Source organism: Mustela nigripes, chromosome 6 (genome assembly GCF_022355385.1).
Source record: "Mustela nigripes isolate SB6536 chromosome 6, MUSNIG.SB6536, whole genome shotgun sequence".
NCBI classification, from domain to species: Eukaryota; Metazoa; Chordata; class Mammalia; order Carnivora; family Mustelidae; genus Mustela; species Mustela nigripes.
Genome location: NC_081562.1, coordinates 72,294,310 through 72,320,574, shown reverse-complemented (window position 1 = coordinate 72,320,574; position 26,265 = coordinate 72,294,310). Strand labels below are relative to the sequence as shown.

The window sequence follows — 26,265 nt, the reverse complement described above, 5'->3', positions numbered from 1 at the left end:
GGTTCTAGGAGAGGTGAACCCATTTGTGCAGACAGTCTCCTCATTGTCTACACTGTGGTCTATACACACCCCACTGTGCCATCTGAGGTGTCAGTGCCAGGAGCCTGGAGAACCTGCCTTGCTCTGTGAGCTTATATTAAGCTTGTATTAATACAAGCTTGTAAGCTTGTATTAAACTCACAAGCTCACTCACTTGTGACTCCCTATGAATTTTTCACAAGGAGTTAGTTTAATTCATTCAAACTGCTGTCTGAATGTTTTCTTTTTCTTTTAATTTATTTTTTATTTTCAGTATAACAGTATTCATTATTTTTGCACCACACCCAGTGCTCCATGCAATCCGTGCCCTCTATAATACCCACCACATGGTACCCCAACCTCCCACCCCCACCCCTTCAAAACCCTCTGATTGTTTTTCAGAGTCCATAGTCTCTCATGATTCACCTCCCCTTCCACTTTCTCTCAACTCCCTTCTCCTCTCTAACTCCCCATGTCCTCCATGCTATTTGTTATGCTCCACAAATAAGTGAAACCATATGATAATTGGCTCTCTCTGCTTGACTTACTTCACTCAGCATAATCTCTTCCAGTCCCATCCATGTTGCTACAAAAGTTGGGTATTCGTCCTTTCTGATGGAGGCATAATACTCCATAGTGTATATGGACCACATCTTCCTTATCCATTCATCTGTTGAAGGGCATCTTGGTTCTTTCCACAGTTTGGCGACCGTGGCCATCGCTGCTATAAACATTGGGGTACAGATGGCCCTTCTTTTCACTACATCTGTATCTTTGGGGTAAAAACCCAGTACTGCAATTGCAGGGTCATAGGGAAGTTCTATTTTTAATTTCTTGAGGAATCTCCACACTATTCTCCAAAGAGGCTGCACCAACTTGCATTCCCACCAACAGTGGAAGAGGGTTCCCCTTTCTCCACATCCTCTCCAACACATGTTGTTTACTGTCTTGTTAATTTTGGCCATTCTAACTGTTGTAAGGTGATATCTCAATGTAGTTTTAATTTGAATCTCCCTGATGGCTACTGATGATGAACATTTTTTCATGTGTCTGATAGCCATTTGTATGTCTTTATTGGAAAAGTGTCTGTCCATATCTTCTGCCCATTTTTTGATATGATTGTCTGTTTTGTGTGTGTTGAGTTTGAGGAGTTCATTATAGATCCTAGATATCAACCTTTTGTCTGTACTGTCATTTGCAAATATCTTCTCCCATGCCATGGGTTGCCTCTTTGTTTTCTTGACTGTTTCCTTTGCTGTGCAGAAGCTTTTGATTTTGATGAAGTCCCAAAAGTTCATCTTCACTTTTGTTTCCTTTGCCTTTGGAGACATATCTTGAAAGAAGTTGCTGTGGCTGATATCGAAGAGATGAATGAAGAAGTCAAACTCTCTCTCTCTTTGCAGATGACATGATTCTTTATATGGAAAACCCAAAAGACCCCACCCCCAAACTACTAGAACTCATACAACAATTCAGCAACATAGCTGGATACAAAGTCAATGTACAGAAATCAGTGGCTTTCTTATACACTAATAATGAAAACACAGAAAGGGAAATTAGAGAATCTATTCCATTTACTATAGCACCAAGAACCATAAGATACCTGGGAATAAACTTAACCAAAGAGGTAAAGGATCTGTACTCAAGGAACTACAGAAAACTCATGAAAGAAATTGAAGAAGACACAAAAAGATGGAAGACCATTCCATGCTCTTGGATCGGAAGAATAAACATTGTTAAAATGTCTATACTGCCTAGAGCAATGTATACTTTTAATGCTATTCCGACCAAAATTCCACCGGTATTCTTCAAAAAGCTGGAGCAAATAATCCTAAAATTTGTATGGAATCAGAAGAGACACCGAATCGCTAAGGAAATGTTGAAAAACAAAAATAAAATGGGGGCATCACGTTACCTGATTTCAAGCTTTACGATAAAGCTGTGATCACCAAGACAGCATGGTACTAGCATAAAAACAGACACATAGACCAGTGGAACAGAGTAGAGAGCCCAGATATGGACCCTCAACTCTATGGTCAAATAATCTTTGACAAAACGGGAAAAAATATACAGTGGAAAAAAGACAGTCTCTTCAATAAATGGTGCTGGGAAAACTGGGCAGCTATATGTAGAAGAATGAAACTCGACCATTCTCTTACACCATACACAAAGATAAACTCAAAATGGATAAAAGACCTCAATGTGAGACAGGAATCCATCAGAATCCTAGAGGAGAACATAGGCAGTAATCTCTGTCTGAATGTTTTCTTAACGAAGGACTCCTGTGTATAATTCCCTCTTACTCCTCTTCCCCTTCTTCTCTTCAGATGGCCCCTCCACAAGGGGAGCAAGGCTCTGGATGAACAATTCACAGCAACGCCCGGGAAATGAGAAGTGGAGAACAGAGTAAACAAAATCATGCAGCCCGTACTCTCCACCCTACTCTTGCTTAAGTCTTACAAGAATTTTAGGAAATGTTCTTAGAAGTTTTTAAAGGCAGAAATATCAGTCAAAATTGGAAAGTCTATAGATGATGAAAAAATAACCCTTGGGTTATGGATCAGAACTTCTGTCTACAAATCCACCTAGACTAGTTATTTGCTACTCACCAGTTCCAGTGCTATGATTTATAAACAAGCCCAGAAGATAGGTAATGAGTGTCAATTCTTAACTCATGGAAACATTTTACACTATCCGAGGTTTTCCCAACCCACCACCAGGCTTCATACCCTTCCATGCTTCCACACTCCCCTTCCTTCATACTCTTTCCTTTGTTCATAATATGATCTGTGCTTATTCCTCCAGCATCCCCTGCCCAGTTCCTGCTGCAGCTGTGAAATTTGACACTCACACTGTTTCCTTGCCTCTATTGCTTTCTTGGCCCCTTCATTAGCTAACCCCCACTTCTCTTTCAGTTCACAGCTCAGCAGTTACTTCCTCAGGAAGCCTCCCCTGATCTTTATGTTGCCCTTCTTATGTGCTCTCCTAGCACCTGGCTTCCCCCCATGTGTCGTTGATCCTAATGTATCCAAATTCCAGGTCAGCTGCTGGTCTCCTCCATCAGACTGTGAGGTACATACTCAGTAAGTATTTGTTGAAGAAATGACCACGCTGGGAAGAGAAAACTGACAGAGGCCATAATCCAGAATTCTTATATACTGAACATTAAGATACATACTATGTAGCCAAGCAATCCTTATAACTCGGACTCATGTAGAGATACAAGTGGCATTACCTTCCTTGTGGAAGGAGAGCAAAATGAATAGTGTGAAAGGAAAACCAACTGAGATAAAACCTTGACTGCCCATCATTCATCATACAGGTATTAGTCACACTAGGTGATAAGGAATCAGCCTTTGAGGACACTTGTTTAAAAATATTAGGCTCCCAGGGGTTGTGGGCCACCAACCACCCACACTGCATTAGAGAATCCCTGCTGTTTTGAAGGCATCATGCTCCGGCCCTATAATCTAGGTAGGATATCCTAAGTCAGAGGTTCTCACTTTGAGGGACAGAGGGGGGCATAATATAGATACCTGGGGACATTTCCTAACTTTAGATCCTCTTCCTCTGGAAATACTTGTCCACAAGCCTGTACTTGCCATGACTGCTCAAAATCACCCAACTGACAAGAGATTGTTCTCAAATTCAAGGGGAAGAGATTCTAAAATCTGCCTTCATGGGAAGGCAGTGTAGTTCAGTAGTTAGGGTTAAGGCTCTGTAGGTAAACTGTTCAGGTTCAAATCACACCTCAGTCTCACACCCAGTGATTGTGATTAAATTAGTTTACCTCTCAGGGCTTTAGTTTCTTAAACATTCAAATGTGAGTAAAAGTAAGTTCCTCACAGGCCAGCTGTGAGGAGTAAGTGAAATCATGCCTGTAAGTATGTAGCTCAGTGCCTAACAAACCATACGGACTTAATATCATTACCAAGTACTTAATATTGAAATCTGATCCAAAATAACCAAACACTGAAAATCAACCAGTCTTTATAAATGTGCTGGCTCAATATCATCCACAAAAACTTGAGCTTCTTAGTTCTCCCTCATGAGACAATGAAAACAGTCTTATTCCATATGATTTACCTTGAAATGCTAAGGACTCTAATTAGACACCTTCATCCATGCTGGTGCTGACACGTGGGGGTCCTAAGCTCACTGAATTGAATCAGGCATCTAGAACTAAAAGGCTCCATACAATAATAACAACAACAACAACAACAACAGCAACTTGTCTACAGATGCCTCATCTGGAACAAGCATTGCTGAGTACCATAGAGAGAATAACAATGAACACATGGTCAGAAATGCTGGATGTGAGCCCTGGCCCTTCCTCATGATGACATGAACATAGGTAATTTCCCAATATCTCCATGACTCACCCACTAGGAACCTTACTTAACCTCCCTCACTGGATCAACATGAGAATTCCATAAGAAGATACAAATTAATACACAATGCTGGTGGCAGTGTCACCGAGGCCATCTGAAGCACAACCTTAGTGGAATTCAGAATGGACACTGTAGTGGTTGAATGGATGAATGTATCTGAAACAAACAGAGAATGTGGACTGGAACAGCATTTGTTAAATAACTAAAGAAAGGGCCTCTAGTGAGGAGGGGAAATGTGAATAGAGATAGGATGAAACAGGGTAATAAAATGCATTGAAAGGGAACTAACTGGGCATAATAAAAAATAAAATAAAAATTAAAAAAAGAAAGAAAAGGGGCCTGACAGGAAGCGATGGTGCAAACATGCCATGACTGAGGGTGGTACTGACTCCATTCTGTGCACTGCAGATTCAACACAAGACTACAGGAGATAATGTTGTTAGAGCACCTGGTACAGAACCTGGTAAATGACGGACATTCAGCTGATTGAAATTGAAAATGGAAATGGAATCCTGTAATTGCCAGGATACGGAGAATACAAAAAAAGAATACCTGTTAGAAAGAGAGTGAAGAACAGGAAAAATGGGGCACCCCTGCTACTAGTTCCCACTGAACCCAATTCCTCTCTCTCCCAGCTCCTTTGACTGTCTTTGGAGGCTTTTGTAGTTGGCACTAAGGATGCTTCTGCCATGTTTCTCTCTGAGAACCATCTGCAGCCACCTACCACTCAACAAAGACACCACAGTGGTTCTCAAGATTTGTGAATCACAGACCCCTCTGAGTTGGGTCACTTCAAAAATTAATGTCATACAGTCTTCTGAAGTGCATCCATGACATTGAGCAGAGGAGGACCATCTGCATGGCAGGGTAAGAGGGTGGTAATTCTTGATAATTTATATTTCCTTCAACTGTGTTGTGCAGGGTGGTCCTTGGGCTCCCAAGAGCAAACCAGAGCGGATTACTTAGCCTGGCCCCTGGTAAGGGCAAGGATATTCCACCTCAGGCAAAGACACTTGAGAATCAATGCAACAGGCCCCTCCCCCAGAAGATCAGTAAGAAATCCAACCAAGACCAAGTTCACTTACCAAGGAGAACAGTGGAATTCCAGAGGAGGAAGAAGCAAAACCTGGAATTCAACTTTCTCCCCATGATTCTTTAGTTTTGCAAAATTAATTAATTTTTTAAAATTTGTTTCTTATGCTAATTTTTTTAACTTTTATTCTTTTCTCTTTCAACATTTTTTAACTAGTTTATCTTAACAATACCTTTCATTTAAAAAATATCTTTTTGAAACTTCATTACTATAGTCATATTTTATACTTCATTGTATCTAACTTTATTTTTTGTATGCACATAGGGTTCTTTCTTCTAAAAAATTTGGGATACAACTTCTTCTAATAGATCAAAATATATCCTAAATCTAGCACAGGGCTTTGTTCTAGTCTCCAGCCTGAGAAAATTCTCTCCACTTTCTTTTTCTTTATTCTCCCAACCGACTTATTTCATCAACTCTTTTTGTAGAAATTTTTTTAAATTTTTTATCTTTAGAGTCATATTCCATCACTGCGTTATGTTTACCCTTATATATTTTTTTAATTCTTTGAAATTTTGGGAGGTAGTTCTTCTAAGTGACCAAAATACTCCCAAAACTAAGTGGGTGACCCTGTTCTATTCACCAGTCTAATACATATATTTTCCTTTTTATATTTTTTCTTTATTTTTTTCTTTTTTTTAAATATTTTTTTCCTTGAACTTATTTTTTCCCCCTTTATTCCCCCCACAATTTGGGGTCTCTTCTGATTTGGCTAATGCACATTTCCCTGGGGTCTTTGCCACCCTTTTAGTATTTTATTCCCTCCTTCATATATTCTTATCTGGATAAAATGACAAGGCAGAAAAACTCAACACACACACACACACACACACAAAAAAAAAAAAAAAAAAACAAGAGGCACTACCAAAGGCTAGGGACCTAATCAATATGGACATTGGTATTATGTCAGATGTAGAGTGCTAGCCATGCTCGAAAAAGACATGGAAGATATTTATTTCTCCCTATCTGGAGAAATAAAATCCCTTTCTGGAGAAATAAAAGAACAAAAATATAACTAAGTTGAAATCAAAAAATCTATTAATGAGGTACAATAAAAAATGGAGGCTCTTACTACTAGGATAAATGAGACAGAAGAGAGAATTTGTGATATAGAAGACCAAGTGACAGAGAATAAAGAAGCTGAGCTAAAGAGAGACAAACAACTACTGGATTGTGGGGGAGAATTCGGGAGATAAGTGATACCATAAGATGAAACAATGTTAGACTAATTGGGATTCCAGAAGAAGAAGAAAGAGGGGAGCAGAAGGTATATTGGAGAGAATTATTGGAGAGAATTTCCCTAATATGGCAAAGGGAACAAGCAACAAAATCCAGAAGGCACAGAGGACTCCCCTCAAAATCACTAAGAATAGGTCCACACCCTGTTATCTAATAGTAAAATTTACAAGTCTTAAAGACAAAGAGAAAATCCTGAAAGCCATCTGGGACAAGAAGTCTGTAACATGAAATGGTAAAAATAGTAGATTGGCAGCAGACTTATCCACAGACACCTGGCATGCCAGAAAGAACTGGCGTGATACATTCAGAGCACTAAATGAGAAAAACATGCAGCCAAGAATACTATATCCAGCTAGGCTATCATTGAAAATAGAAGGAGAGGGGTGCCTGGGTGGCTCAGTGGGTTAAGCCGCTGCCTTCAGCTCAGGTCATGATCTCAGAGTCCTGGGATCGAGCCCCACATCGGGCTCTCTGCTCAGCAGGGAGCCTGCTTCCTCCTCTCTCTCTGCCTGCCTCTCTGCCTGCTTGTGATCTCTCTCTGTCAAATAAATGAATAAAATCTTTAAATAAATTAATAAATAAATAAAATAAAAAGAAAATAGAAGGAGAGATAAAAAGATTCCAGGACAAACAAAAACTAAAAGAATTTGTAAACACTAAACCAGCTTTACAGGAAATATTGAAAGGGGTCCTCTAAGCAAAGGGAGAGCCTAAAAGTAGTACACCAGAAAGGAAGAGAGACAATATACAGTAATAGTCACCTTACAGACAATACAATGGCACTAAATTTATATCTCTCAATAGTTGCCTTGAATGTAAATGGGCTAAATGCCCCAATAAAAAGACACAGCATATCAGAATGGATAAAAAACAAAACCCACCAATATTCTGTCTAGTAGAAACTCATTTTAGACCCAAAGACACTTTCAGATTTAAAGTGAGGGGATGAAAAACAATTTACCATGCTAATGGACATCCAAAGAAAACTGGGGTGGCAATACTTATATCAAATCAATTAGATTTTATGCCGAATACTATAATAAGAGGTAAGGAAGGACACTATATCATACTCAAAGGGTCTGTGCAACAAGAAGACCTAAAAGTTTTAAATATCTATGTCCCTAATGTGGGAGCAGCCAACTATATGAACCAATTAATAACAAAACCAAAGAAACACATCTACAATAATACAATAATAGTAGGGGACTTTAACACCCCCCCCCTCACTGAAATGGACAGATCATCCAAGCAAAAGATCAACAAGGAAATAAAGGCCTTAAACGACACACTGGACCAGATGGACATCACAGATATATTCAGAACATTCCATCCCAAGCAACAGAATACACATTCTTCTCTAGTGCACATGGAACATACTCCAGAATAGATTATATCCTGGGTCATAAATCAGGTCTCAACTGGTATCAAAAGATTGGGATCATCCCCTGCATATTTTCAGACCACAATGCTCTGAAGCTAGAACTCAATCACAAGAGGAAATTTGGAAAGAACCCAAATGCATGGAGACTAAAGAGCATCTTTCTAAAGAATGAATGGGTCAACCAGGAAATTAAAGAAGAATTGAAACAATTCAAGGAAACAAATGATAATGAAAATACAGTGGTTCAAAATCTGTGGGACACAGCAAAGACAGTCCTGAGAGGAAAATATATAGCAATACAAGCCTTTCTCAAGAAACAGGAAAGGTCTCAAATACACAACCTAACCCTACACCAAAGAAGCTGGAGAAAGAACAACAAAGAAAGCCTAAACCCAGCAGGAAAAGAGAACTCATAAAGATCAGAGCAGAAATCAATGAAATAGAAACAAACAAGCAAAAAAAAAAAAAAAAAAAAAAACCAGTAAAACAAATCAATGAAACTAGGAGCTGGTTCTTTGAAAGAAGTAATAAGATTGCTAACCCCCTGGCCAGACTTATCAAAAAGAAAAGAGAAAGGATCCAAATAAATAAAATCATGAATGAAAGAGGAGAGATCACAATCAACACCAAAGAAATACAAACAATTTTTTAAAAATATTTTATTTATTTATTTGACAGACAGAGATGACAAGTAGGCAGAGAGACAGGCACAGAGAGAGAGGAGGAAGCAGGCTCCCTGCTGAACAGAGAACCCGATGCAGGGCTTGATCCCAGGACCCTGGGATCGTGACCTGAGCCAAAGCCAGAGGCTTTAACCCACTGAGCCACCCAGGCACCCCAAGAAATACAAAAAATTATAAAACATATTATGAGCAACTATATGCCAGCAAATTTGACAATCAGGAAGAAATGGATGCATTCCTAGAAACAAGTAAACTATAACAACTGAACCAGGAAGAAATAGAAAACCTGAACAGACCCATAACCAGTAAGGAGATTGAAACAGTCATCAAAAATCTCCCAACGAACAAGAGCCCAGGACCAGATGGCTTCCCAGGGGAATTCTACCCAACATTTAAAGAAGAATTAATACCTAGTCTCCTAAAACTGCTCCAAAAATATAAATGGAAGGAAAACTTCCAAACTCATTATAAGGCCAGCATTACCTTGACCCCAAAACCAGACAAGATTCCCATCAAAAAAGAATTACAGACCAATATCCTTGATGAACACAGATGCAAAAATTCTCACCAAAATATTAGCCAATAGGATCCAACAGTACATTAAAGGCATTATTCACCACGACCAAGTGGGATTTATTCCAGGGTTGCAAGGTTGGTTTTGACATCCACAAATCAATCAATGTGATACAATACATTAATAAAAGAAAGAACAAGAACCATATGATACTCTCAATAGATGCTGAAAAAGCATTTGACAAAGTAAATCCCTTCCTGATCAAAACTCTTCAGAGTGTAGGAATAGAGAGAACATACCTCAATTTCATCAAAGTCATCTATGAAAAACCCACCTTGAATATCATTCTCAATGGAGAAAAACTGAGAGCTTTTCCGCTAAGGTCAGGAACACAGCAGGGATGTGTACTAGAAGCCCTAGCCTCAGCAATCAGACAACAAAAAGAAATTAAAGGCATCCAAATTGGCAAAGAAGAAGTCAAACTATCACTCTTTGCAGATGATATGATACTCCATGTGGAAAACCCAAAGGACTCCACTCCAAATCTGCTAGAACTAGTACAGGAATTCAGTAAAGTGTCAGGATATAAATCAATGCAGAGAAATCAGTTGCATTTCTTTCCACCAACAACAAGACAGAAGAAAGAGAAATTAAGGAGTCAATCCCATTTACAATTGCACCCAAAACCATCAGATACCTAGGAATAAACCTAACCAAAGAGGAAAAGAATCTATATTCAGAAAACTATAAAGTACTCATGAAAGAAATTGAGGAAGACAAAGAAATGGAAAATTGTTCCATGCTCATGGATTGGAAGAACAAATATCTTGAAAATGTCTACGCTACCTAAAGCAATATACACATTTAATGCAATCTCTATCAAAATCCCATCCATTTTATTTTCAAAAAAATGGAACAAATAATCCTAAAACTTTTATGGAACCAGAAAAAAACCCAAATAGCCAGAAAAATATTGAAAAAGAAAGCCAAAGTTGGTGGCATCACAATTCCAACTTCAAGCTCTATTACAAAGCTGTCATCATCAAGACAGTATGGTACTGGCACAAAAACAGACACATAGACAATGGAACAGAGTAGAGAGCCCAGAAATAGATCCTCAATGCTATGGTCAACTAATCTTCAACAAAGCAGGAAAGAATGTCCAATGGAAAAAAAGACAGCCTCTTCAATAAATGGTGTTGGAAAAATTGGACAACCACATGCAGAAGAATGAAACTGGTTCATTTCCTTATACCACACATGTAAATAGATTCAAAATGGATGAAGGACCTCAATGTGAGAAAGGAATCCATCAAAATCCTTGAGGAGAACACAGGCAACAACCTTTTCGACCTCAGCCTCAGCAACTTCTTCCTAGGAACATCACCAAAGGCAAGGGAAGCAAGGGCAAAAATGAACAATCAGGAGTTCATCTAGATCAAAAGCTTTTGCACAGCAAAGGAAACAGTTAACAAAACCAAAAGACAACTGACAGAAGGGGAGAAGATATTTGCAAACCACATATAAAAGGCTAGTATCCAAAATCTATAAAGAACTTATCAAACTCAACACCCACGTAATAAATGATCCAGTCAAGAAATGAGCAGAGAACATGAACAGACATTTCTGCAAAGAAGACATCCATATGGCCAACAGACACATGAAAAAGTGCTCCACATCACTTAGCATCAGGGAAATACAAATCAAAACCACAATGAGATACCACATACCAGTCAGAATGGCTAGAATTTACAAGTAAGGAAATGACAGATGCTGGAGAAAATGAGGAGAAAGGAGAACCCTCCTATGCTGTTGGTGGGAATGCAAGCTGGTGCAACCACCCTGGAGAACAGCATGGAGGTTTCTCAAAAAGTTGAAAATAGAGCTACCCTATGATCCAGGATTTGCACTAGTGGGTATTTACCCTAAAGTTACAAATGTAGTGATCCAAAGGGGCACACGCACCCGAAAGTTTATAGCAGCAATGTCTACAATAACCAAACAATTGAAAGAGCCTAGATGTCCATCAACATATGAATGGATAAATAAGATGTGATATATATATACAATAGAATACTATGGAGCCATCAAAAGAAATAAAATCTTGTCATTTGCAATGATGTGGATGGAACTAGAGGGTATTATGCTTAGCAAAATAAGTCAATTGGAGAAAGACAATTATCATATGATCTCCCTGATATGAGGAAGTGTAAATGCAACGTGGTGGGTTTGGGGGGTGGGAAAAGAATAAATGAAACAAGATGGGACCGGGAGGGAGACAAACCATAAGAGACTCTTAATCTCACAAAACAAACTGAGGGTTGTGGAGGGGAGGGGAGGGAGAGGGTGATGGGGTTATGGACATTGGTTAAGGTATGTGCTATGGCAAGTGCTGTGAGGTGTATAAACCTGGGGCTAACAATACATTGTATGTTAATTAAAAAAAAAAAAAGTCCTTGGAAGAAAGCAGTAGAAGGACGTCGATTTGTCTGTCTACCTCATTTTCCAAACTACACCTATAATGTATGTCAGTAGTGCTCCATAGCCATTTTTCCAAGGAGACTTACTACACCCCTTCAGTCCACCCCTTCCCCGCCCTCCACCCCACCCAACCACGCCACACCAAATCCTTCCTTTCCTTGTAAGCGCAGAACCTAGAAATCCGCCCAGTGGTCCCATCCATCACCATACTCTGTTTTCACTTTTAGACTAACAGTTGTGAGTGGTCAGAGCCCATTGCTCCTCCTTCCATGTACTTCCTCCCAGTACACACTCTCAGTAATACACTGCACACAGTGTGGCTTAGGAAAGGCCAACTATCCCTCTGGTTATCTTCCTTCATATCTTTAAATGTATCTTTCTATTCTCCTTTGTATGTACTTAGCTGTCTCTCTTCAACCTATCTCACCAGGTTTGGCTTGGTTCCTCGAATAGCCCTAGGTGGCTGCTCCACATTGCCACCATCTTCCTTGAAAAGTTAATTGATTTGCTTTGTTTTTTTTTGTTTTGTTTTGTTTCAAAAAGACACCAGATCCTTTGAGTCATATGAAAGTTGTATCATGCCTCAAAGTCCGAGCTCTTCTCCAGCTATAGATCTTCTCCACCAAGACCCACCTGCCTCACCCAAGCTCAGACAACATAATCTACAACAACCAGCCTCTGACACCACTTTTTTAACCCACTGAGCAACCCAGGCACCCCTGACACCACTTTTTAAGGGACACTGTGTATCCCTCTTCCTAGTTCTTTCTCATCACCACTCTGCTTTGTGATTTCTGTGATAATCGAAGAAAAAAAGGGACAAGGATAAACCAAATGAATATCATCAAAAAATCATATTTATCAATCTGGAATATAATTGGTGAAGAAATTAGCCTTTTACATTATTTTGCTTTAACTAAGGTTAAGATGAATCTGCCTTCTGGAAGCACATATCACGAATTAATGATAATAGAGAGAAGTAGCCCAAGAACTGTTAGAGGACAAGAGAAAGAAATCAATATTTGCCACATACAATCCAAAAACTGGGTGTCATGCATGGAAAAGTGTTGTCTGGACTTCTGGTGTTGGGGGTGTAATCCACGACGTACTTGGCTGTAGGGAGGCTGGAAGGGTGAACAGTTTAAGGTTCAAAGGGCCTTCAAAATTAAAGAGTTGCAAATATGTTTTATGATAGCAGCAAACTGCCTCTCAGTGACTCACTCTTTTAATGATCACCAGGGAGCCACACCCCAGGAGACCTTGGTAATCTTTCCTCCTACAGCCTGACCTGGCCTATAATCCATCCCCACCATAGCTTTTTTAAATTAGGTAAGAAAGGCAGGGAGATACATTTAGTAGTTATAAAATAGATATCAAGCTTCCTGAGCCTGGAGGAAGAAGACCCCAAATCCTCTCTGGTGATGGGGAACCCCTTATCACACTGGACCTGCTATTCTGCAAAGTGCACACCAAAGTCCTCCCACAGTGACTTTCAGACTCTTCATTGAGAAATGAGGCAAAGCATGAAGGAGGCAGCAGAGCTAGATGGAAAGTTCTTCATCCATTCAAAGAACGTGTGTAAGCATACTGTATGCGAGGCTGTGTGGAAGGGAGAAAGATGAATGAGGCAAGCTCTGTACTAGGCCAGAAAGGAAAGGCATCTAAAGAGGGCAGGGGAAACAAGTGGGAAGGACACTGGAGGAGAAGCACCAAAAATAACCTCCCCTGATTCATATTTTGCTCATGAGAGCTGAGAACCTTTCTGATCCAGAGTAGTGTAGGCTTCCAAAACCTTCTGACCCAACAAAACTACTTGCCCTTTCCAAACTCTCAAGGTACTGGTCTACACCCCCAAACCAAACTCTAGCTCTGGGTCCATGAAATATCCTCTGCTCCAACCCCACATGGCTTCTATAGCCAGTGGTATTCCAAGCCCAGCCATCTTCTGTCCTGGTTCTGCCTCAGTTTTTCTGACAACGCTATAAACAGGAGAAATAACTTACCATGGACTTTTTTTCTGCCTCAGAGGAGAAATACTTAGGAAGAAAGTACAAGACGAAACCAGGGACATGGAAGGAGCTCAGCCAAGCAGAGTTAGGACTTGGAGTAGATCTTAAAGTGTGCCCTCAGGAAATTGAGGCCCTGGGGAGGCAAGGTCCTCATGGAGGAGGGGCCTCAGGAGTGTGAGCACTAACAAGGCTGGGCCTCAGGGAGTTGGGGCCAAAGTGCAGAAGGGGACTGGGAAGCATGTGAAAGTAGGAAGGAGGTGGTTTAGCTGGAATCCTGGAGCAAGGAAAAAGGTTGACAATGGAAGACCAGTGGGGCCCTGCATGGGTGAGGTGGTGGACTGAGGGCTTAAATGGGGCTTTGCCGGAGACTTTGTTGGCATCGAGATGTGAACTTAGAAGTAAAAAAGTTCTATAGGGATCGGGGTATGGAGGAGTCTAGCTGGCAAGAGAAAAGTGTGAGTACCTGGTGGAGCCCAGCCTGTAGTGATTTGGAGGCCAATCCCAGATCCAGCTAAAGAGCCCACTCAGCAGTCCCATAATCAAGCACAGAAGCACTTCCCCCCACCCAGCTGCCTCTCCCAGAATCTCCTACAGATTCCTCTACCACCACCATCCATCCTGGCTCCTCAGCCACATTTCCAATCACTCCAGGAGTAAAACTAAAAGGGAACTATCTTAAGCTTTCCCCCAAGGGATTTCCTGAGACAGTCACTCAGTGTTCACAGCACATTCTGACTGAATGTGCATTGAGCCTTGTGCTGGAGGAAGTATAGAAAAAGACACAGTCCTTGCTTACAGAGCTTCCTGCCCTAGACAATCCTAACATAGCACTTCCAAGACCCTGAAACAATGACCAAAGGAAAGTGTGTCCTCCTTCCAAGAACATTAATATTCAAACAGAAGCAGGACTTCTCAGAGCTGGAGAAGGTAGGCCTACTTAAAGACCTAGGGCTGACTGCACAAGTGATGGGTCCACAAACCATGGGTCTCGAGGAGAAGGGAGCACCACTGCCTCTACTTGATAATGCTGACATGCCTCTAAACCCTAAATTATGTACCTCAAAGACTGAGGTTAAGGTGGAGGGATGGGAAAGATGGATAGCAACAGGTCCCTAAAGGACCAGAGTCTTTACTAACCATACTAAACCAGAGCATTGAACTTGGAGCAGAAAGAATGTTCCTGATCTCAGCAACAACCTCCAGCTGAAGAAAACCTACAAATAACACTGACCCTGCACTAACACATCACCTGGAGGCATGGACCAAGGGCACTAACTGAGCACCTTCTGTGTTCCAGGTGTTATGCGGGGTAGGGGATGAGTGGTGCAGCCAAGACCACAGAACCAGAATTCTAAGAGGCAAAGGAGACAGGCAGGACTGGAAGGCTGGCTGTCATGACAGAACAGTAGGGGAGGGGCATCTGGGTATTTGATCTGTGTCTGTTCCAACAGTTCTAGGCTGTGTCCCCTGCCTCCGCTGGGATTTCCCCAGATGTGCACCTGCTTGAGGGCAAGAAGGGAACCTACAGGAGGAGGGTCTGTCTATCCGTACATCTGGTCCCCAGAGAAATCCCTTCTCCTTTCTCCCTGTGCCTTCTGTCAGTTCGGTAGAGGGCGGGAGGATGGGGGGGGGGGGGAAAGGTCAGGGCCCCCAGTCACCAGGTAATGAAAAGAGCTGGCCCAGGCCCTTCTCTCTATATCTCCCACTGGCCATCTGCTGTGGGCTGGCAGCCTGGAGGCCCTAGTGCCTTGCATGAGGCATGGCCCAGCCCAGCAGTTCAGCAGTTGTGCCTTGAGCCTTGGCAGTACAGGTCACATGCCTCCTGCCCCCGCTGAGCCTCAGATGTCCCACTGTAATGCAGTCCCTGTTCCCAGTGTTCCCTTGCACGCTACTGCCCACTCTACCTACCCCAAGGAGTGGGCAGCCTCCTAAACTCCTTCTAGCAACTTCAGTGTCAGGCCTAGAACCCCGGTAATTCTGGGCTGAGTTCCAGAACCCCTTCTTTGCCTCCCAGGGGTGTTCCCAGAGTCTATTCCAGGCAGTGCCAGTGCCTGGAGCCACGTGCCAAGGCCTGTCCCCTCCAGATCCACTTGCTCCTCATTTTCCCTGCTGCCCAGGAGTCCACTGCCACCTCTGCTGCCCTTCCTGCTGCGCCCCCAGCCCAGCCACCTCCACAGTGGACACAGCAGCTCTGAAATGCCTCCTGCTGTCCCTACCAGTGTCCTCCACTGCTATCTAAGCTGAGTCCTGTCTCTGCAGCCACCATCGCTGCAACCACCGCTGGTGACTTTGTAGCCACAACCTTAGTGCTGGCTATGGCCCAGGTCACAACTGCCTGGGAGAAGAAGACAAAGAGCAAGAGGCTCTCCACGTGTGCATACCTGTGAGAGATGCAGCAAGGCCTTCCATGATGTCTCCCATCGGAAACCACAGGAGCTGTGGCACTGGGACTAGGAGCCCTGCTGTGCCATGCCATACCGTGTCCAGTGTGCCCACGGCACCACAAGCAGGAGGACCCCGTGAGCTACTGTGTGTGCGCACAGTCCAGGAGGTGCAGGGCACAAGCCCTAGAGCACAGCAGACAGATAGGAGGAGATACGGGGGAGACACTGGCAGGCTCACAGGGTGAGACTCAGACACTTGTGATGGGAAGAGAGACCCTCTGGCACTGAGAAAGGGTCACAAGGAGGGGGGCAGCCAGAAGGGAGAATTGAGGGCAGACCCAGTCCTGGGACATCTCAGACCACAGAATCTGTGTCAGAGACACAGAAGGCCCACAGACGGACAGATGTGCTGACAGAGATGAAGGTGAAGGAGGCCAAGGTGGAAGGAAGCAGACCGGGCTGCAGGGAGGAGGGGCAGGAGCAGACAGAGAGAGAAGGGGGCAGAGGTGCTGCGGAAGGGGGGAGCTAGGCAGGGATGGGGCTGCATATTTGCTCCAAGGGCCTCTTCCCTCTCACCTGGTTCCTGCTGAGCCTGGGCTCCTCTCAGGAGCTGCTGCAGCTGCTGCTGGATGGACCCAGAAAGCGGAGAGGGCGGGGCTGCCTCCCAGTACCCACCTGGGGGTCCCAGAGGCCCTGCCTGGATATGAACACTGCCTCCCCTCCCCACCGACAATGCTGCCATGCAAAGAGGCCTGAGCTCAGCCCTCACTTCTGAGGGTTCGTGCAGCCTGACATGCCCAGTGCAGGGGAGTGGGGGCCAAGAAGAAAGAGAAACTGAGGCAGGCAGAAAAGGGAGGCCAACAAGCTCGGGAGAAGGAGCTGGGACAGACTGGTTAGGGATGGCATGGAGAAGAGGGAGGAGAGGTGGAAGTCTGGGACTGGGTCTGCATGGAGAGCTGAAGAAGCACCACAAACAGTATCAGCGAATAACCTATTAGTGATTATCCGTTAATTTGGGGTCAACAGTGTAGACACCTTCTGAGCAGTCATCATCCATGACTACAAGGAGCTCCTCACTAAAGGGCCCCCACAAATACACATATGAATCCACAAAAGGAGAAACTGAGGCAGAGAATTATAACCTTGAGATCAGTATATATGCTGAAACCTAGGTTTTAAGGGACCAGTGATGAAGCAATCAGCCAAGTGTGAAGACATAAGATTTAGCATGTCAAGCTGGACCCTGCCTCTTTCCCCAGGCTTTCTTGGTGCCCGGAGAAGACTAGCTCCCCCAGCTTCTCTCAAGGACACAGAGAGAATTAATGTTCTAAGAACATTAACTCAAGGGGCGTTTGGGTGACTCATTTGGTTAAGCATCTGCATTTGGCTCAGGTCATGATCCTGGAGTCCCTTTGGCTCAGGTCACGATCCTGAGGTCCTGGGATTGAGCCCCATGTCAGGCTTCCTGCTTCCTTTCCCCATCTGCTCATGTTTTCTCACTATCATTCTCTCTCTCAAATAAATAAATAAAATCTTGAAAAAAAAATAACATTAACTCAGGCAATCTAAAGGGAAGTTGTTCTCACAACCCCCTGCTCTGGCAACTACTTTTGAAGGTCCCAGAGGCCAGATATATGGTTACAACTAGAATCCAGGGAGTCTCTTTAGCAGCAGGAGGGAGGGAGGATATAGAGAGAACCTTCTGGAGAAGTTCAGCAGAGAAGACCAGGAGGCAAAATCCACCATGTCCATTCCACTCCCATGGATAATTAGAAGTTTACTAAAGTTCAAAATATCCAGGGCTTCCATGTTATTAAAAGCAGGAGCCGGATTTTCTTATCCAAGTTCTTTTCTTCTCCAAGTTTTACCATTTAGCCTTCTCCTTCCCCATGAACACACTTCCTTTATGAAATACACTGCACCAGAATCTGGACTTTAGAAACTGCCTCCACTAAGGATTTCTGCAAAAGAAATTTTGAATACTTTAGAATGAATTTCCTTAGAGCTGGGGTTAGTAAATGCTAGAACCAGAGAAACACACACACACACACACACACACACACAAACACACACACAGGTTATAAAGATCATAAATGTTGCTTGTGTCAGTAGGGTACAGATGGCTGACAAGAGAAAATAGGGGAAAAAGCAAGACAATGGAAGCTATTTGTTTCTCTGAAGCTTCCTCTGGCTTCCTCAGACACTATCGGATCCTTGGGAACCTTTTTGTCCAGAGCTCACCACCTACTGAACTAGCCCTGGAAAGAGGCTCTGAAACAGAACCAAAATATTTGAGTACTTTCACATTCAAAGTCAGCTTCTGGAGCTTTCTTTGAGTCTGAGTTTATAATTAGTGTCTATCTATACCCAGGAGATGGTGTCTAAGTGTGTTCAACATCCATAATAGAAAAGTAAAATTAAACATTTCAAGGATGTTCTGCTGTCGTGGTGAAGAGAAACAAACCAACAGGACATTGGAAGCTACCACAGGAAGGCTGCTGGAGTAGTGGGAAGCATGAGGTTTTGAATCAGGCTGATTTTTGTTAGGATCCAGGCTTTTTTTCAAAACTTTATATACATTTCTTAATTTCTTTTAGCTACAATTCCTTCATTTACATAAAAAAATGTTATCAATAGATAGATAAAATGCTACAAAAGCACTAGTATATAATTATACCTGACTATATTACATTTAGCAACCTTTAGCTGTGATTATCATTTTTTAATTGTGCTATGTTTGTCACCATAAAATACATCATTAGTGTTTGATGCAGTTTTCCAAGATTCATTGTTTACATACAACATCCAGTGCTCCATGCAATACGTGCCCTCCTTAATACTCACCCATTCCCCAACCCTCTCCCTTCTAAAACCCTCAGTTCGTTTCTCAGAGTCTGCAGTCTCTCATGGTTCATCTCCTCTTCTGTTTCCCCCCAATTCACTTTTCCTTTCCTTCTCCTAATATCCTCCATGTTATTCCTTATGTTCCACAAGTAAGTGAAACCGTATGATAATTGACTCTCTCTGCTTGACTTATTTCACTCACTGTAATCTTCTCCTGTCCCATCTGTGTTGATGTTAAAGTTGGGTATTCATCTTTTCTGATAGAGGTAATATATTCCATTGTATATATGGACCATATCTTCTTTATCCATTCATCTGTTGAAGGGCATCTTGGCTCTTTCCACAGTTTGGTTATTGTGGACATTGCTGCTGTGAACACTGGGGTACTGAGGACCCTTCTTTTCACTACATCTGTATTTTGGGGGTAAATACCCAATAGTACAATTGCAGGGTCATAAGGTAGCTCTATTTTTAATTTCTTAAGGAATCTCCACTTTTCCAAAGTGGCTACACCAACTTGCATTCCCACCAACAATGTAAGAAGGTTCCCCCTTTCTCCACATCCCCTCCAACACGTGTTGCTTACTATCTTGTTAATTTGGGCCCTTTGAACTCACATAAGGTGGTATCTCAATGTGGGTTTGATTTGAATCTCCCTGATGGCTAATGATGAACATTTTTTCATGTGTCCATTAGCCATTTGTATGTTTTCTTTGGAGAAGTGTCTGTTCATGTCTTCTGCCCAGTTTTTCACATGATTATCTGTTTTGTGTGTGTTGAGTTTGAGGAGTCCTTTATAGATCTTGGATATCAGCCCTTTGTCTGTACCATCATTTGCAAATATCTTCTCACATTCCATGGGTTGCCTCTTAGTTTTGTTGACTCTTTCCTTGGCTGTGCAGAAGCTTTTGATCTTAATGAAGTCCCAAAACTTCATTTTTGCTTTTGTTTCCTTTTCCTCTTGAGGCATGTCTTGAAAGAAGTTGCTGTGGCTGATATCAAAGAGGTTACTGCCTATGTTCTCTTCTAGGATTTTAATGGATTCCTGCCTCACATTGAGGTCTTTTATCCATTTTGAGTTCATCTTTGTGTAAGGTATAAGAGAATGGTCGAGTTTCATTCTTCTGTATATAGCTGTCCAATTCTCTCAGCACCATTTATTGAAGAGACTATTGTTTTTCCACTGGATATTTTTTTCTGCTTTATCAAAGATGATTTGACCATAGAGTTGAGGGTCCATACCTGAGCTCTGTACTCTGTTCCATTGGTCTATGTGTTTGTTTTTGTGCCAGTACCATGCTGACTTGGTGATCACAGCTTTGTAATGAAGCTTGAAATCAGACAACGTGATGCCCCCCATTTTGTTTTTTTTCTTTTTCAACATTTCCTTAGCAATTCAGGGTCTTTTCTGGTTCTGTACAAATTTTAGGATTGTTTTTTCCAGCACTTTGAAAAATGCTTCTGATATTTTGATCAAGATGGTATTGAAAGTATAGATTTCTCTGGGAAGCATACACATTTTAACAATGTTTATTCTTCTAATCCATTGGCATGCAATGTCTTTCCATCTTTTTGTGTCTTCTTCAGTTCTTTCATGAGTGTTCTGTAGTTCCTCAAGTACAGATCCTTTACCTCTTTGGTTAGGTTTATTCCAAGGTATCTTATGGTTTTTAGTGCTATTGTAAATGGAATCAATTTTCTAATTTCCCTTTCTGTATTTTCATTATTAGTGTATAAGAAAGCAACTGATTTCTTTGCATTGATTTTGTATCCTGCCACATTATTGAATTGTTTTATGAGTTCTAGTAGTTTGGGGGTGAAGTCTTTTAGGTTTTCCATATAAAGTATCATGTCATATGCGAACAAAGAGAGTTTGACTTCTTTGCTAACTTGAATAACTTTTATTTCTTTTTCTTGTCTGGTTGCTGTTGCTAGGACTTCTAGTACTATGTTGAACAACAGTAGTGAGAGTGGGCATCCTTGTCCTGATCTCAGTGGGAAGGCTGTCACTTTTTCCTATTGAGAATGATACTCACTGTGAGTTTTTCATAGATAAATTTTATGAGTTTGAGGAATGTTCCCTCTACCCATATACTTTGAAGAGTTTAAATCAGGAATAGATGCCGTATTTTGTTAAATGCTTTTTTTGCATTAATTGAAAGGACCATGTGGTTCTTCTCTCTTCTGTTATTGATTTGTTCTATCACACTGATTGACTTATGAATGTTGAACCACCCTTGAATCCCAGGGTTAAATCCCACCTGGTCATGGTGGATAATCTTTTTAATGTACTGTTGGATCCTATTAGCTAGGATCTTGTTGAGAATCTTGGCATCCATATTCATCAGAAATATTCGTCTGAAATTCTCCCTTTTGATGGGGTCTTTGCCTGGTTTGCCTGCTCACTTCATAGAAAGAGACTGGAAGTTTTCCTTCTGTTTCTATTTTTTGAAACAGCTTCAGGAGAATAGGTATTATTTCTTTGAATGTTTGGTAGAATTCCCCAGGGAATCCATCAGGTCCTGGGCTCTTGTTTTTTGGGAGGTTTTTGATCACTACTTCAGTCTCGTTACTAGATATTGGTGTATTTAGCTTGTCAATTTCTTCTTGTTTCAGTATTGGAAAGACCGGCAAGACCTTTCTTCTAGGTTGCTTAACTTATTGGTATATAGCTGTTGGTAATAATTTCTGATGATTGTTTCTATTTCCTTTATGCTAGTCATGATCTCTCCCCTTTCATTCATAATTTTATTAATTCAGATCCTTTCTCTTTCTTTTGGCTTAGTTTGGATAATGATTTATTGATCTTATTAATTCTTTCAAATAAATTGATTTATTGATTTTATCAATTCTTTCAATCAGCTCCTAGTTTTGTTGATGCACTCTACTATATCTCTAGTTTCTAAATCATTGATCTCTGCTCTAATCTTAATTATTTCCCTTCCTGTGCATGGAGTTGACTTAATTTGTTGTTGATTCTCCCATTCTTTAAGGTGTAAAGAGAGTTGGTATATTCTGGATTTTTCAATTTTTTTGAGTGAAGCTTTTATTTCCCCCTTAGCACCACCTTTGCCATATCCCATAAGTTTTGCACCAATGCGTCTTCATTCTCATTGGTTTTCATGAATTGTTTAAGTTTTTCTTTGATTTCTGGTTGATCCAAACATTCTTGAGCAGGATGATCTTTAGCTTCCAAGAGTTTGTATTCCTTCCAAAATTTTTCTTGGGGTTGAGTTCCAGTTTCAAAGCATTGTGGTCTGAGAATATTCAGGGAATAATCTCACTCTTTTGGTATCAGTTGAGCCCTGATTTGTGACCCAATATGTGGTCTATTCTGAAGAAAGTTCCATGTGCGCTCAAGAAGAATGAGTATTCTGTTGTTTTAGGGTGGAGTGTTCTTTATATATCTATGAGGTCCATCTGGTCCAATGTGTCTTTCAAAGCTCTTTTTTCTTTATAGATTTTCTTCTTAGATGATCTGTCTGTTGCTGCGAGTGGTGCATTAAGATCCCCTACAATTAATGTATTCATATCAGTATGACTCTTTATTTTGATTGACAGTTGGCTTATGTAGTTGGCTGGTTCCATATTGGAGGCTTAAATATTTACAGTTGTTAGATCTTCTTGATGGATAGACCCTTTAAGAATGATGTAGTGTCCTTCTGTATCTCTGACTACAGTCTTTAGCTTAAAATCTAATTTATCTGATATGAGAATCGCTACCCCAGCTTTCTTTTGAGGCCTGATGGCATGAAAGATGGTTCTCCATCCCTTCACTTACAGTCTGGATGTATCTTTAGGTTCCAAATGTGTCTCTTGTAAACAGCATATGGATGGGTCCTGTCATTTTATCCAGTCTGCAACCCTTGCTGTTTTTTGGGAGCATTTTGGCCATTCACGTTGAGAGTGATTATTGAAAGATAAGTTTTTATTGACATCATGTTACCTGTGAAGTCCTTGTTTCTATAGATTGTCTCTGTAAATTTCTGTTCTGTATCACTCTTGGGTTCTTTTTCTTTTATAGAACCCCCGTTAGTATTTTTTATAGTGTCAGCTTGGTAGTCACATACTCTTTTAAACCTTGCCGGTCTTGGAAGGTTTTTGTCTCTCCATCCATTTTGAATGTCAGCCTTGTTGGATAAAGTATTCTTGACTGCATGTTCTTCTCATTTAGTGCTCTGAATGGCTTGCCAGTTTTCTGTGGACAGGTCTGACATTATTCTCATGGTCCATCCTCTATACCTAAGGAATCTCTTCCCCATAGCTGCTCTTGGGACCTCTTATCTAAAGTTATGATTCATGAATTTCAGAATTAAGTGTCTGGAGGTCTTTCTAGATTAGTTGACCTTAGAGGGTGTACTTTCTGCCTCTAGGACACAAACACTATTCCCCAGACTAGGGAAATTTTCATCCAGAATTGACTCAGCTATATTTTCTAGTATTCTCTCTTTCTCCACTCCCTTGGGGATCCCAATATCTCTGATGTTTGACTGTTTCATGGTGTCATTTATTTCCCTAATTTTGTTTTCATGGCTTCTAAGCTGTTTGTTCCAGGCCTCCTGCCAATCCTCCTTTTCTGTCAGTTTATCTTCTAGACCACTAATTCAGTCTTCTGCCTTGGTTACCCTAGCTGTCAGAGTATTTGGATTAGATTGGACCTCACTGATACCATTTTTATCTTTCTGACAGATCAGCCCTCACTTTCACCCTTCGAATTTCTATGTTGCCACTAATTGTCTTCTCCAACCTAGCCATTGCCTGGATAATCATTACCCTGAATTCCCTTTCTGACACACTGTTTATATCTATATCCAATAGTTCTCTGGAAGAGGGCACAGTCTCTGAATTTTTCCTCTATTGGGTGTTTCTCCTCCTTGTCATTTTGGTGAGAGGTGGCTAGAGACCGTCCTGGGTCTGTGAGCTGGGGCCCATGCCCGTGACTACCCAGTTCCTCCACTTGCCCCTAAACATCTTTTGCTCTGTTTGAGTGCTTTTAACTAGTTTCCAAGTTAATGCTGGTCCCTAATCACGGGGCACTTTCATATTGGGATATTACTTTCTAATGGGTCGCTTCTGATGGCTTCCTTCCCCTTCTGTTAATCCTCAGATTATCAGTCTGAGCATTCCCACTCCATGTTACCTCTCCACTGATGTCTTCACCCCTGTAGAAATCCAGATGTGTATAATCTTACATCTCAGGCTGATTTCATGAGTGTTCAGAGTGTTCTGGTAGATATTTAGCTCACTTTAGGGGACCAGTTGAAACAGGGTCTCCTACTTCTCCACCATCTTGCCCCTCCTCCTACAGGTTTGTTTGTTTGTTTTTTCCCCCTTTGGGTAAAATACTCCTTAGTGGAGTCATTCATTGGTAATATGGTAATTCTAATAATTTTTTGAAGAATCTCCATACTGTTTTTCACAGTGGCTGTACCAATTTATATTTTTACCAACAGTGCACAAGGGATCTTATTTCTCCACACTCTTACCAACACTGTTATTTCTTGTTTTTGATTCTAGACATTCTCACTGGTGTTAAGGTAATACCTCATTGTGGTTTTGATTTGCACTTCTCTGAGGATTATTGATGTTAAGCATCTTTTCATATGTCTGTTACCAGCTATATGTCTTTGGGAAAATATCAGGCAGGTCCTCTGCCAATTTTTATTTTGGTTGGTGTTTTGTGTTTTGTTGTTGTTGTTGTTTGGTTGGTTTTTTGGTTACCGAGTTTATGAGTATATATTTTGGATATCAACCCTTTATTGGATAGATTGTGCCTTTCAGATTAACCATGTATGTAGCATTCAAAAACATATTGTATATGCATTTAACACTTGATTGAAAGATCCATTTTATAACTCTATATCACAAAATGTTAGAGTAATGAATAAGATGATCAAAACACATAACTTAGTGTAGTCTTGCTGTATAAACATATGAGAATCATAACATTGCCTAAAACCTTGAGAACACAAGTACTCTCTGCCTGGCAGTTTTTAGATCATTTGAATTTAGAATTGAATTTATCTCTTCAGGAAGGAAAAAGGAAACACAAACCAAAGCTGGTGCTGGCAATATGGGCAGTACCTTGAGACATGATTGACATGAAGGCTTGAATCCTAAAGGTACAAAAGAGCTATGTGCTCATATACTAGTTAAATCTAAAAAGCAATTTTAAATTCTTAAACCATTCATTAAAGACTGGTCACAAATAAGTTAAACAACAGCGAGGTCACTTTACTTAAAATTCAAAGTGCTAAGACAGAGAGGACCAATGGTGCTTGGCCCAATTCCTTACCAAAGTTAAGTGAGTGAATATTTCATTCATCTAAAACTGATTTGTGCCCTTCTTTTTAGTGCCCCAGGCAGAGGGATTTCCAGACCTGGACCAGAGTGAATATAACCGTCCTGTTTTAAATTAATCTTTTCTCAAAGGTCACTTCACATGCATTATAATATGTCAAAGGTTATTAGATGAATTCTAAATAAAATACATATTTAACACCATAATTAGAAAACATGACTTGCTTTTACTCATTCTATTTATTAGATATTTGTTTTTAAATAGTTAAAAGGCTGTGATATTTAAATACTATAAGAAACATATATGAAGTCCTCATCACTGTGTATAATTTCTTTACAGCCTTGGGTAGTTTGGAGGGGAGCTGGCTTCATGGCATATCTAATTTTTGTGATAGAAATTATACAAAATAATTTCTTCCTGCATCTTCAGATCCAAAGATTAATAGTATTTTTAACCTGAGTACTTTAGTTTGGTTCAGTAAACATTATCTCTTATGTACTTGGCACTTTACTGAGGTTCCAGATATAACAGTAATTCGGCATGGACCTACCCTCAGGAGGCTTCTATTTTATTTATTTATTTATCTATTTTTAAGATACTTTTTTTTAAAGGATTGTATTTATTTATTTGACAGACAGAGATCACAAGTAGGCAGAGAGAAAGGAAGGGAACCAGGCTCCCTGCTGAGCAGAGAACCCGATGTGGGGCTTGATCCCAGGACCCTGGGATCATGACCTGAGCTGAAGGCTGAGGCTTTAACCCACTGAACCACTTAGGTGCCCCTGAGGAGACTTTTTTTTTTAAAGATTTTTTTTTTATTTATTTGATAGAGATCACAAGTAGGCAGAGAGGCAGGCAGAGAGGGAGACAAGGGGAAGCAGGCTCCCTGCTGAGCAGAGAACCCGATGTGGGGCTTGATCCCAGGAC

At 41.1% G+C, this 26,265-nt stretch overlaps 1 pseudogene; it reads left to right on the top strand.

Moving 5' to 3' along the window:
- The first annotated feature begins 4,876 nt into the window (after positions 1–4,876).
- Positions 4,877–26,265, top strand: part of LOC132020306 (pyridine nucleotide-disulfide oxidoreductase domain-containing protein 1-like) — a 29,593-nt pseudogene continuing 8,204 nt past the window's right edge.